The sequence below is a fragment of the Hypanus sabinus genome, chromosome 2 (genome assembly GCF_030144855.1).
Source record: "Hypanus sabinus isolate sHypSab1 chromosome 2, sHypSab1.hap1, whole genome shotgun sequence".
NCBI lineage: Eukaryota > Metazoa > Chordata > Chondrichthyes > Myliobatiformes > Dasyatidae > Hypanus > Hypanus sabinus.
Genome location: NC_082707.1, coordinates 159,815,721 through 159,828,540, shown reverse-complemented (window position 1 = coordinate 159,828,540; position 12,820 = coordinate 159,815,721). Strand labels below are relative to the sequence as shown.

The 12,820-nt window shown below is 39.3% G+C and overlaps 1 long non-coding RNA gene across 1 annotated transcript in view; it reads left to right on the top strand.

Annotated features, from left to right (window-relative positions):
• Positions 1-3,236, top strand: part of LOC132385664 (uncharacterized) — a 46,806-nt gene extending 43,570 nt beyond the window's left edge. Inside the window, exons 5-6 of the long non-coding RNA XR_009509223.1 lie at positions 1,901-1,994; positions 3,031-3,236. This is a non-coding gene — a long non-coding RNA (uncharacterized LOC132385664). The remainder of the gene's footprint in view (positions 1-1,900; positions 1,995-3,030) is intronic.
• The last annotated feature ends 9,584 nt before the right edge of the window (positions 3,237-12,820 follow it).

The window sequence follows — 12,820 nt, the reverse complement described above, 5'->3', positions numbered from 1 at the left end:
TATCAGGGATGTGAATTACCAAAACCAATAGCACGCGTCATACTTTAGAACATTTGTACAAGAAAAACTTTCTCATTTATGAAACTACCACTATAAAACTGGAAGTAGTTCATTCAGAATTGCAGCAGAACTGACAGTTTGTAAAATGGACGATTACGATAATTACTTAAGTTTTTAACATTTCTGAGATATTCTAAAGTTAATTTTAGTTTTGTCTTGAGTTACTAATCTCAGTGCAAACAACAGTGTGCTACTCTAATCAATCACAACAACAAAGAGGAGTTACAGCTGGAGATCTGGTTCTCGATTACTATCCAATGGCTCTTGCTGGAAAATAGGCATAAATGGATATGGATGCCATCAAATATTGCTATTCCTCACTCAGTGCTGAGATATCAATTAACTAGGATTAACCAATGACATGAAATAGAATGATATATTTATGTGCTATGTGTAATTCTGTCTCAGCAGTGGGAATGGCCTACACAAATCAATGAGAGATATATCTGGAAGAAAAAACTACTAATGAACAATTTTATCTTAATTCAAACTCCTAGCAATGCTTACTGCACTAGCATGCACCCGTTTCTTCTGGCCTCTCTGAACATGGTTGATAATTGAGATCTGAACTATGCCAAATTTGAGAGGATGTGTACCATAAACAACACTGAATATTTCTGAAATTAATTAGTCCTTCTGGTGCTCCTCCCCTGTCTTTTTTTTCTTACATGGCCTTTTACCAATCAACTTCCGAGCTCTTTGCTTCATCCCTCCCCTCCAGGTATCACCTTGTGCTTCTCTCTCCCCTCCCTCCACCTTTCAAATCTACTCCTCAGCTTTTATTCTTCAGTCCTGTCGACTGTGCATTTTTCCATAGATGCTGCCTGGCCTGCTGAATTCCACCAGCATCTTGTGTGTGTCGCTCAGATTTCCAGCCTGCAGATTTTCTCTTGTTAGTGGCATTTTGGATTGAGTTGACAGTCCTGGGTCTCAGAGAGGATGCAATACTAACTCATAACTGGTTTTTCAATTGCTTTACTTTGAGTTTAAATTTCTTAAAATAGCCCTGAAATGACCTAAGATACATCACCCAATCATATGTTTGTACATCAGTTAAAGGTCAAGACTTGTTTCATCAATTAGCTCCCAAATGAGTGATCAACACACTTGATTTCCCTTTGCTGGGAATATGCCTGGGTTGCTGAAAGTCCACACATGCGTTATCATTTTCCTATCATTTGGTACATGCATAATCAATCAGTATAAGAGCCCTGGAGGCTGCTAAGGAATTCTGGGAAAAAATCTTGATCATCTTCGGAAAGGTTCACTAGTACTGACATAAGATGCACTTGACTTTTGACCTCGATTTCGAAGGCACCTGTGTGTGCTTTAAAAATCTGCTTTGACCAATTATCCACTTTTAACCTAAATTGTTTAAACCCTGGAACACATTAACGGGGCTGACTACACAGGCATCTCGTTCTGGACTTGCCGATGTAAAGCGATCTCTTTAACATGGTTAAAAGAGAATGTGGGGATGGGGCATTAGATTAATCAGTTTTCCCTATGACAGCTTCAGACAAAGCAGCCTTTCAGCCACCTGGTTTGCATCTTACACACCTGCATGGAGGTGGTAGATTGATTCTTTGTAAGGTTACCTTGATTCTTCCATTTAGTATATTAAATTCCTTTATAGTAATGCCTTCACATACAAGTACCTCAATGAATCATTGCGAAAAAGTATTCTTGATTTCATCTTCAATTAAAATTATACAACACAAATAATAATCTTAAGATTTTTCCATGAAGTGTATATCTTCGATTCATACCCCATTTGCTTTAACCATGCATTCCTATAATACACATGTTTTTGTATATAATTTTTTTCAACACTTTCCAGGTATGCAAGAGCTTAACAACTAGCCTGGATTAAGTTGAGAACAAAAAAGAAAATTGTTTGAAGCCAAGCATTTCTACATTGGATTCCAACCTAGGTGTGTATTACCTTGTTATAAAAAGTTTTGTTCCGAAGACAGTAAAATAATTTTAATATTTAAAATAATCCATATTATTTAAAAATAGATCAGTTACTTGTTATTCAAGATAAATATCAAAATATTGTAAAAGTAGATATCTATTGTTAATTATGCCTTTTAAAGATTGATCTTGAAAGTTTTAGAAGTTTAATGAAGTAAGTTTTGTAAGGCCACATTGCAGAATTGCAGCGTCCGTGCTGGAAAACTTCTCTAGTTTGCCGATGGCTTCTATGGGCTATACCCTTAACTGCCCAATCCCACCTTCTTTACTGACTTCTGATTTGACCCCCTGAATTCCTTGCACTTGGCAAATGTCTGCAATGAGACTGCAGTTCAGTGAGTGGCATGGTAACTTGCTGACTTCACATCTGTTATATCCCAAAGGTAATAACAGTAAATGGACTCAGTGCTTATCACATTGCCCTATTACACTGAACAGCAAAGATCTTGTTTCCTGAATACTTTTGGAAGTATCTTATTTATTTTCAGCTGCTAATCATGAAAATCCCCATGAAATTTCCCTATCGTGGACCTTTTTTTTAAAAAACACAAATGGTTGTTATTTCAATGCAAAATTACAGTCAATTAAAATGTTGCCCACCAAGTAAGCTGAAAAGTTTTCTATCTTGTCCAGGCATGCCTGGGCACGCTTAGGCAGGGCAGATGCTGCATGGCAGGACAGATTTTCAGAAAGGTTATAAATTTCCATGTAGGATTTCAATATTTGAGGGAGATGTTTCCCAGAATAAATGATGCCAAGATTAAGGATGGCATTTTTTATTGGTCCACAAATCAAACAGGTCATCAATGACAGGCAGTTCGAAGAACTTATAGTGGGACTGGAGAAAATAGCATGGAAGGCATTCAAGGATGTGGAAAATTTTCTTGGCAACTGCAGAGCACTACATGCAGCTAGTTGACAACGTGCTTCAAGCATATGAAACCATGAAGTGCAGCATGTCACTAAAGATTTATTTTCTGCATACCCATTTAGATTTAGCTGCAAATCCTGATGCTGTCAGTGACGAGCATGGTGAAAGGTTTCATCAGAACATTGCAGTCATGGAGAAACGGTATCAGGGCAACTGGAATCCATCAATGCTGGCTGATTATTTTTGGACACTTAAACGAGAAGCCTCAGACACTGGACGCAAATAAAAAATTTTCGCTTAGTTAAAATATTACAAAACATCAGCACTGTTGTTATGCACTTAAATACATTATATTTAATAAAGGTTAATTTCTTGTTTCTCCAAACTCCTACGTGACACCAGAAGTCTGAAATTATATTTGTGTTCAGCTCCAAGGGTTCTATCATAAACAAACTAAAATTCTGAGGAAGCAACACTTTAAAAAAATTGTTGTCCATGTTATCAGCAAACCTAACTTTGTTTAGGTTTGTTTATCTTTATCTCAATTTGCATAGTTTTATGTTATACAAGTTCTAGAATTTCAGTATTACATTTTAATGACATTAATATAAATACTAAATTCTCAAACAGCTAAATTGATATGATGCAGAAAGAGACTGGCTGAAAATTTCAGAGGCATCATCTGTAATGAGTACTAATATAACTAATACACTTATTACTGTATGTTTAGCATTGACTTTCCCCTCCTCTTTTTAGATGCAATTCACCAAAACTGAAAAAATGTACATTCATGTAGCATTTTTAAGTAGCTTAAAAAGTCCTGAGTGTTTCCACAGTTGATAAAGTTAGCAATATTTACCAGAAGCACAGAGGAAAAGATTCAAGATTGCACCCACACTCAAAAATAAGCGACATTTGCACTGACCACTTCAAATCTCTGCCCTATTGCACTAAAAGTGAGAAGGAACATTCAGGATGGTATTGTGATTGTTGAGTCCACACAGGGACCCCAACAGAACCCCAGCATAAATAGCAACGTGAGGGAGAACCTCACAGTCTAACACCCATTCCCCCCCCACCCCCCACTCCCCGACACCTTTTATTCCAGCTATGAAAGTGTGTGGTTCTCGCAGTGGTTCACTCAGTTACTCGAACCCACAAGTCTGGAGAGGAAACTGGTCACCTTTGATTACCTCTAAGAGGAGGGAGACGAATCTTCATCATTAATGAGGGTAAAGTCTGGAACTTTCAAATTAACTCCACTTGATGGTTACTAAATGGTTACTTGATGGTTATCTGACACATCCTCTCTCGACACCTCTCTTGAACAATAATCCTCCATTGCCAAATAAAGAATCTCGTAGTAAAGTGTGGGCAGGAAAGGGAAGCTGGAAGTGAAACTACTTAAGACACAAATGTCCAGAAATGAGATACAGGCCACCACAAAACAAAACCTTTGAAGATACCGCTAAGAATTTATAAAATATTTATGCTACTGAAAGGAAGATTGAAGTTGTTTATCCTCAAGGGCTTTCTCCAAAAGTTGTTTCCAGAATTGAGTGTAATAACAGCCCTGATAGGCATTTTGATTGTCAATTTGTTGTGTGTGGAAGAAGAATGGAGGAGGCAATTATTTATTGAGCTAAAATTGAGAAAATCTAGAAATACACAGTATTTCAGTCAACACTTCTAAGTGATTTTCACTATCTTTTTAGTCTCTAAAAATTTCTTCTATCTCTCTAGATGAAAGATGTCAGTGCCAGTTAAAAATTTCAATTTAAATTATAACATGCTTGCTGCTGCAAGGGCCAAGTAGTTGTGTCAGGCAATGTAATTTTCCATTAGCAATAATTCCCCTTATTTTGCACAGGCCAAATCCATCTATGTAATCAATACAGTTTCATAGTTTTGCAATTTATCTATAATGCTACTCATTAAATTGAGCCTTTAATGTAAAACGTGTATACTTAGAGAAGATTTTTCTACACATGGGAGAAATGAGTGGTAAGACTCAAACTCAAATAGTCCTTGATGAATTCAATTAGATATTCAGGCAAAACATCTTAATCCTGAGGATGGTTCAAATATGGTTCTTGCAATTGAAAGGACCATTTACGTTAACTGCACTTATACTTTCCGAGGGAAAGTTCGACAAGTATCTGAATGAAACAGGAATAGGGTATGTATATTTGGTTGGATGAAGAAAAGTGGACTGAATAATCTGCTTTTAAGCTCTGAACATAATGCAACAATTTAATAGAATGTAAGATCAAATGCATGCAGATAGACTGGGAAATAAGTATCTAGCCCTGGAGGGATATGGGGGGGGGGGGGGAACCACAATAATAATAGGTTTCAAGAATTTTTTTTCAAAAGACATAAAAGTGAGGGAGGGAGTTGCTGAAGAGAGCGCTTCAGAAAGGAGGTTCAACATACAGCTAAAACACAATCTGCCATCAATAAAAGATTGTTTTATAGGTTTGATTGTCTTAATGGGCTTCCCCTACACACATCTCTGCTTCAAACATTCAATGTTCACTCCCTTCACCTTCAGTGTCACTGCAGAACAGTAAAATGGCAGTGTAAATCTAGCACTGGAGCTTGGTCTGTTCTGCTGAAAGAGGAAGACACATGCCTTTAATTTGAATACTATATGGTATTCAAGTGCAGGTCAAATTAGATTTAGTTAGTGTTGGGATCCTCTGGACACTTCTTGAGTCCAGCTGAAGTTAATTTAAATATTAAGACAGCTCAAGTGCTGCCACCTGCTGGGAGGTTCGAATCACAGATGGGCAGAGCTCTTTACTCGAAAGACAATGAAACTCCTTAAAATTTGTAGAGGAATGCATGCAGATCTAGATAATGGTGAGGGTTTCGGTTCAGGAGAAAGATCATTAAAATTAATAACACAGGTATAATAGATTTTGCGCAATGCAATGTTCCACAAACAAAACAAATGGGAAACACACAAAATGTACATTGTTTCAAGGTCCCCTCAGCTAAGAAAACCTCAAATAGGCTAATAAAATAATTGCAAAATGGAGAGTTACAATTTTTCCACTTATACAAAAATCATAAATATGTTCTTTATAAATATGAAAAAGAACTCAAGGTAGAAATCTCTGGATTGCTCCTAATGCCACGTACTAGTCAGGGCAGGAATGGGATGATAGCGGAGATGAAGGAGCGGCTGAGAAATACTGGGAGAGCGGGCAGGGTTTCAGGCACCTAGATCGCGGGAACCACTTCCGGGGAAGGGGTGATCTGCACAAGAGGAACAGGTTGAACCTGAACTGGAATCAATATCCTGGCCAGGAGGTTTGCTAGTGCTGATGAGAATGGTTTAAGCTAGTTTGGCAGGGGGATGGAAACCAGAGCACCAGGTCAGAAAGTGGACAGGAATGTCAGTCAAAGCCAGAAAGTGGAGAGGTGGAGAGGAAGGTCAGTCAGGCCGGTAAAATCAGCTAGGAGCAAAGTAATAGACACGATGGGAGGGATGGTTTGAAGTGTGCATGTATATTTTAATGCTAGATGTAGTGTGGGAAAGGAGATGAACTTCATGCATGGATTAGTACATGGAACTATGAACCATTAACTGAGACTTCGTTGAGGGAGGGTCAGGAATGGGTGTTCAATGCTCCGGGAAAAGAGAGAGCGGGAGGTAAGGGGGTGTGGGGGGCAGTTGCATTCTGAATCAGGGACAGACAGTATCACAGCTGCACTCAGAGGGGTTACTGGCACCTTAAAACCAGTTGCTTCGGGCAGATGGGGCTCATCAGCCGCTGTTGGCTGCTAATCCAGAGGGATCTCAACACTCCGCAGCTTTTGACTATATCCACTCATGGGGAATGTTTCGGGAGTAAACCAAAAAATCTGAAGTTGGTGTCCCTAAGGCTGATCTACATTGAATTCAACCCTAACTGCCAACTCCTATGACACCACTGGTACCAAACTGTACCAGTCTCTGCAGTTCCTTTGGATTCATCAGCTCCATGGCAACTACTTGCTCTCCATATCATACTGCTCTGACTTGTCTATCACCTAGACAGCTGGGACACAACAACATTGAGGAACAGATATGCAGACAGGTTAAGGAAAGGTGTAAAAACAATAGGGTTGATGTCATAGGGAATGTCAGCCTCCTTAATATAAACTGGGACCTTCTTAGTGCAAGTGGTTTAAATGGGGCAGAATTTGTTAAGTGTATCCTGGAGGATGTCTTAAATCACTATGTAGATAGTCCAACAAGAGAAGGAGTCGTACTGAATCTAGTATTAGGTAATGAGTCTGGCCAGGTAACTGACCTTTCAGTGGTCGAACAGTGACCACAACTCCTTAAGTTTTAAGATTGCTATAGATAAAGATAAATACCTTTGTGGAAGAATTGTAAATTGGAGCAGCACAAATTAAGGGAGTATTAGGTGGGAACGAGGATGAGTTAATTAGAAACAGCTGTTTTTGGGCACGTTCACATCTGAGATGTGGAAGGTTTTTAAAGACCAACTGCACAGAGTACATGATAGTGTTGGCAAGAATCTCAGATGTTGAGGGAAGTGATGAATTTAGTCAAGCAGAAAATGGAAAAGTATGTGAAGTGTAGGAAGCTAGAATCATAACCCCTGAGGATTGTAAAGAGGCTTGAAAAGAACCTAAGGAAGGAATTAGAAAACCAGGAGGGGCCATGAACAGTCCTTATCAATTGGGATTAAAGAGAATCCCAAGGTGTTCTATGCATACATCAAGATGATAACTAGGGTGAGGGTAGAACCACCAAAGCATAAGGGGGCAACATTTGCTTGGATATGGAAGATGTGGGTCAGGTCCTTAATGAATACTTTACATCAGTATTTACCAAGGGAAAGGATGGAGAGGCCAATGTTAAGAGTATTAATATACTATGACATTTTGAAGTAAATCAGGAGGTGAGTATTGGGACTCTTAAAGACTATTAAAGTAGATAAGTCCCTTGATGGGATATTCCCCAGGTTATTGAGAGAGGAAAGAAGAGACTACTGATGCCTTGACCAATATCTTTGTGTCCTCTCTAGCCACAAGTGATATCCAGAGGACTGGTGAGTAGTGAGTAGGGATAATCCTGGAAACTATAGACTGGTCAGTCTCATGTCAATGATGGGGAAGTTACTGGAGATACTTCTTGGGGATAGGATTTATGAGCATTTGGAAACCCATGGCCTAATTGGGGAGAGTTAGCATAGCTTTGTGCAGGATAAGTTGTGCCTTACTAACATGATTGAGTTTTCTTGACAATGTGATGAGGCTGATTATTGAAGGTAGAGTTGTGGATATGTTTAACATAGATTTTAGTAACATTTGACAATGTCCCTCAAAGGGACTGGGCTCATTCAAAAGATTAAGATGGATTGGTTGTTTGGAATCAGAACTGGCTTGCCCATAGGGGGTGGTGGTCAAAGGGATATTCCAGCTGGAGATCTGTGATCAGTGGTGTTCTGCACTGGGGCTTCTGCTACCTGTCATGTAAATAAATGATCTGGATGAAAATGTAGATGGGTTGGTTTGTAAGTTTGCAGATGATATGGAGATTGGTGGCATTGTGGATAGCTTACATGATTAGTAAAAAAAAATAGCAGGATGTAGATCAGTTGCAGATATAGGCAGAGAAATGGCAGATGGAGTTTAATCTGGCCAAATGTGAAGTGTTGCATGTTGGTAGGTCAAATGTAAAGAGGGCAAGATCCTGAACAGTGTTGATGAGCAGAGGGTTCTTGGGTTCAAGTTCAGAGTTCACTGAAAGTGACTACACGGGTTGATAGGGTGGTTAAGAAGGCTTATGATATGCTTGCCTTACTTAGTCAAGCATTGAGTTCAAAAGCCAGGAAGTTGCAGCTATATAAACCTCTAGATGGGTCACATCTGGAGTATTGCATACAAAATGGTCGCCCCATTATGGGAAGGATAGCAAGGCTTTAGAGGGAGTGTAGAAGGGGTTTACCAGGATGTTGCGTGGACTAGAGGGCATATGCTACAACAAGAGGTTGAACAAACTAGGGATGTTTTCTCTAGAGCGGCTGAGGGTGACCTGATAGAGGTTTATATGATGATGAGAAGCATAGTAGACAGACCGTATGCTTTTTCTAGGTTTGAAATGTCTAATACCAAAGGGATGTAATTAAGGTGAGAAGGGATCATTTCAAAGGGAATGTGAAGGGCTTTTTTTTCCCCCCACACCGTGTAGTGGTAGAGGCAGATACATTGGTGATGTGAATGTGAGGAAAAAGGAAGGATATAGACATTGCGTAGGCAGAGGAGATTAGGTTAGTTGGCCTTTTGATTGTTAATTTAATTGGTTTGAATCAACATTGTGGGCCAAAGGGGCCTGATCTTGTGCTGCACAGTTCTATGTAACTGAATCTGAGAAGGCAAGTCCAAAGGCACCCAACACTGGAAAGCCCATCAAAATTTCTCTTCTCACCTTCTTGTATTCATGGTTTGCACTTACGGGTGTACCATTGACTTGGCTGGTGTTGTGAGCCACTGAGATTTCCACAAATTATACTGCATTAAAAATTGTGTATTTTTTGTTTGCTTAACATTTTTTCTGCTTTAATGTACATAATTTTCTAAATAACATATGCACTGTTTTATATTTAACTTTTGTGATTTGTAAGTTTGAATATTGTCTTTAAAACAATACTGACATTTAACCAGCAATCCACAGGTTTCTGAAGTAAACAGATCGGTGGAACTTGCAAATTTATCTTACAGATGGATCAACTAATTTCACTGGTCATTTATAAATTTGGATACATTTATGAAAGGAAAGAATGTAGCATTTTTGTCAAATTAGATCATTATGGCCTAGAATTCTCTTGGAATGTATTTTCAAGTTAATTCTTTTTGCAAAGATTCATCGGCCAGTGACCTGTAGAGGGAGTATTATTTGAGGTTTGTGAATTTACATGTACCCCTCAAAAATCATAGTAAGGGAGCAATACTGCACCGAAACAAGCCCTTTAGCCCATCTAGTCTGTGTCAACCTGTTATTCCTGCTAGTCCCATTAACCCTCCATACACCTCCCAACCACATACACTCAGACTTCCCTAAAGGTTGTAATCAAATCTGCATCCACCACTTCTACTGGCATCATTCTCCGAGTGAAGAAGTTCCCCCTCAGGTTCCCCTTCAATATTTCACCCTGAACCTCTGACCTCCAGTTCTAGTTTCACTCGACCTCAGTGGAAAAAGCCTGCTTGCACTTACCCTATCTGTACCCTTCATAATTTGTACACTTCTCTCAAATCTCCACTCATTCTCTTGTATCCCAAGGAATAAAGTCCTAACCTATCGAACCTTTCCCTGCAGCCCTGTACTCTTGTGGATATCTTTCCTGCAGGTAGGTGACCAGAGCTTCCCACAATACACCAAATTTGGTCTCTGCAACGTATTATACAACTTCAACATAACATCCCTATTCGGTACGCTGATTTATGAAGGCCAATGAGCCTACAGCTCTCTTTATGACCCCATGTACCTGTGTCTCCATCTTTTTTAAGCAATTATGGATCTGTAATCCCAGGTCCATTTGTTCTTCAGTGCTCTACCATTCACAGTGCATGTCCTACCCAGGTTTGTCCTCCTAGAATGCAACACCTCACACTTGTCTGCATAAAATTCTGCCTGCCATATTCAGCTTAATTTTGCTGATCCAATTACAACATTATCATCCAAATAATTTATGTAAATAACAAAAGACCCTGTCAATCCTTGTGATATATCACTGGTAGGCTTCCAGATAGATGCAACCATTTAATACTTCATACTGCAGACACCCCACCCTGCAGAAACTCATTTCAGGGAGGCAGCGCCATCAATTTGCGGGAGACTCCCAGGAGAGCTGGGATGTCTGCAACAGAGTTGCTCCTTAGCAGCAAGCCAGCTGGTTTAAATAATGTTCGCTATGCTAATGAACTAATTATGCCTGTTAAATCCCCCTCCCCCAAAAATGGATTTCTGGGAAATTGTATATCATTTGCGGGTGTCAGGGAGCCATTATCAATATGCGGGAAACTCCCGGAACTTTTGGGAGAGGTGGGATGTCTGATACTGAATGCTAAGGGCCTGAACCTTCTGGAGCAGCCTCACATGTGGGACTTTGTCAAAGGCCTTGATGTCCATGTAGACAAGATCCACTGCCTTTCTTTCATCAACTTCCTGGTAGCCTCCTCAAAAAAAAACTTTAATGTTGGTTGGGCAAGACCTACTATACACAAAGCCATGTTGACTATCTCTAATCAGACCCAATCTCTCCAAATACTTATATATTCTCTAGTTTATAATACATTCCAGCCATTTACATCAGGCCACCGGCCTATAATTTTCTAGCTTATTCTTGGAGCCTTTCTTGAACTAAAGAACAACATCAGCTATCCTCCAGCACCTCACCCATGGTTACAGGCATTTAAAATATCTTGCTGAAGGGTCCTGGCCCGAAAAATCACCTGTTTATTCCTCTCCATAGATGCTGCCTGACTTGCTGAGATCCTCCCACACCTTGTGTGTTACTCTGGATTTCCAGAATCTTGCAATTTATGTACTAGTCCAGGCCCAGGGACTTTTCCACCACTAAGATCTCTACCATCTCTTTCAGCTCCATGCATAGATGACCACATTGATCTTCAGGAGGACCAATTTTGTGTCTCCTATTCTTTTGCTCTGTGTATGCATATCTATAAAAGTCCTTGGGACTTCCCTTCACTTTGTCTGCCAGAGCAATCTCATGCCTTCTTTCAGCCCCCCGGGATTTCTCTCAAGTGCTCTCTCACATTTCTTATACATTGTGTAGATTCTGCTGCAAAACCAACACAAATAGCTGGAAGGTCTTAAACCTCCTCAGGACTCTTGTGCAACTCAGTCAGATTGGATCCTTTAGCTAAATGTTTCTTGGCGTTTTCATGTTGCCCTCCAATTTCTGTCATACCAAAACATCATAACACTGAACAATGCAACTGGCTTTGTTACCAACAATAATTGAAGAATTTTATTGGATTTGAATTTCCTTTGGAGATCTAATGCACCAGGCAGGCACGATCTCATGTCTGTAAGCACCACATACAACCCATAATTGTAACAGTGCTTCTCTTACCCTAAACCTTTAAAATAATGTTGTAAAATATTCATGATCCTCACTGGGTCTGGCAAGGTAAGTAATGGGCAAACTATTATTGATTTCTCGTCCATCCTGTGATTCTTGCAAGTTTACCACAGCTTTAGTCTGAGGCTAGTATAATAATTGCCTGAAACACTATACAGGTATTTGAGATTCAGGAAATGCTATATTGTATGTATCTAGTGACAATATTTTTCTGATTTTTACATTGAATTTTGTGTTCATGAACTAATCTTATAAACAAGCTGATCCCTACATTTTGGATTTGTCCATGGAGTTCTAAATAATGTTGTATGCAACCTCATTCCTTTCTAGTGATAGATAGAAATGCAAGATATCCAACCCAGTCTGTTGTCAGTTCCAAGTAACAATATATCACTAGTATAAAGTCATTAGATTTTCTTTCTTAACAGCTTCTTGGAATAGATTAGAACAGTGGAACACATGTCTGTGACAAGATGATTGAAAAAGCACTTTCTTGTTGAGGAAAGCAGATTTTACTAGTTCTGTTTTATAGCTCTCTCAACCCTATTGTTCCTTGTTGTTACTGGTTACAACCCTATTGTTACTGGTTTTGTTGATTTATACAATTCCGTTGTTTACTATTTAGAAATTATGGCAGTGGGTGAAGTTTATTGAATTACAATAATTATGTTGGGTGCTATAATGCCTGAAGTCATGGGGTCAAACCATTATTAAATGTGCAAGGAGAGCTTCAACTACTATGCAGATTATAGACCACTGAGTCAAAACAGATTTGCACATC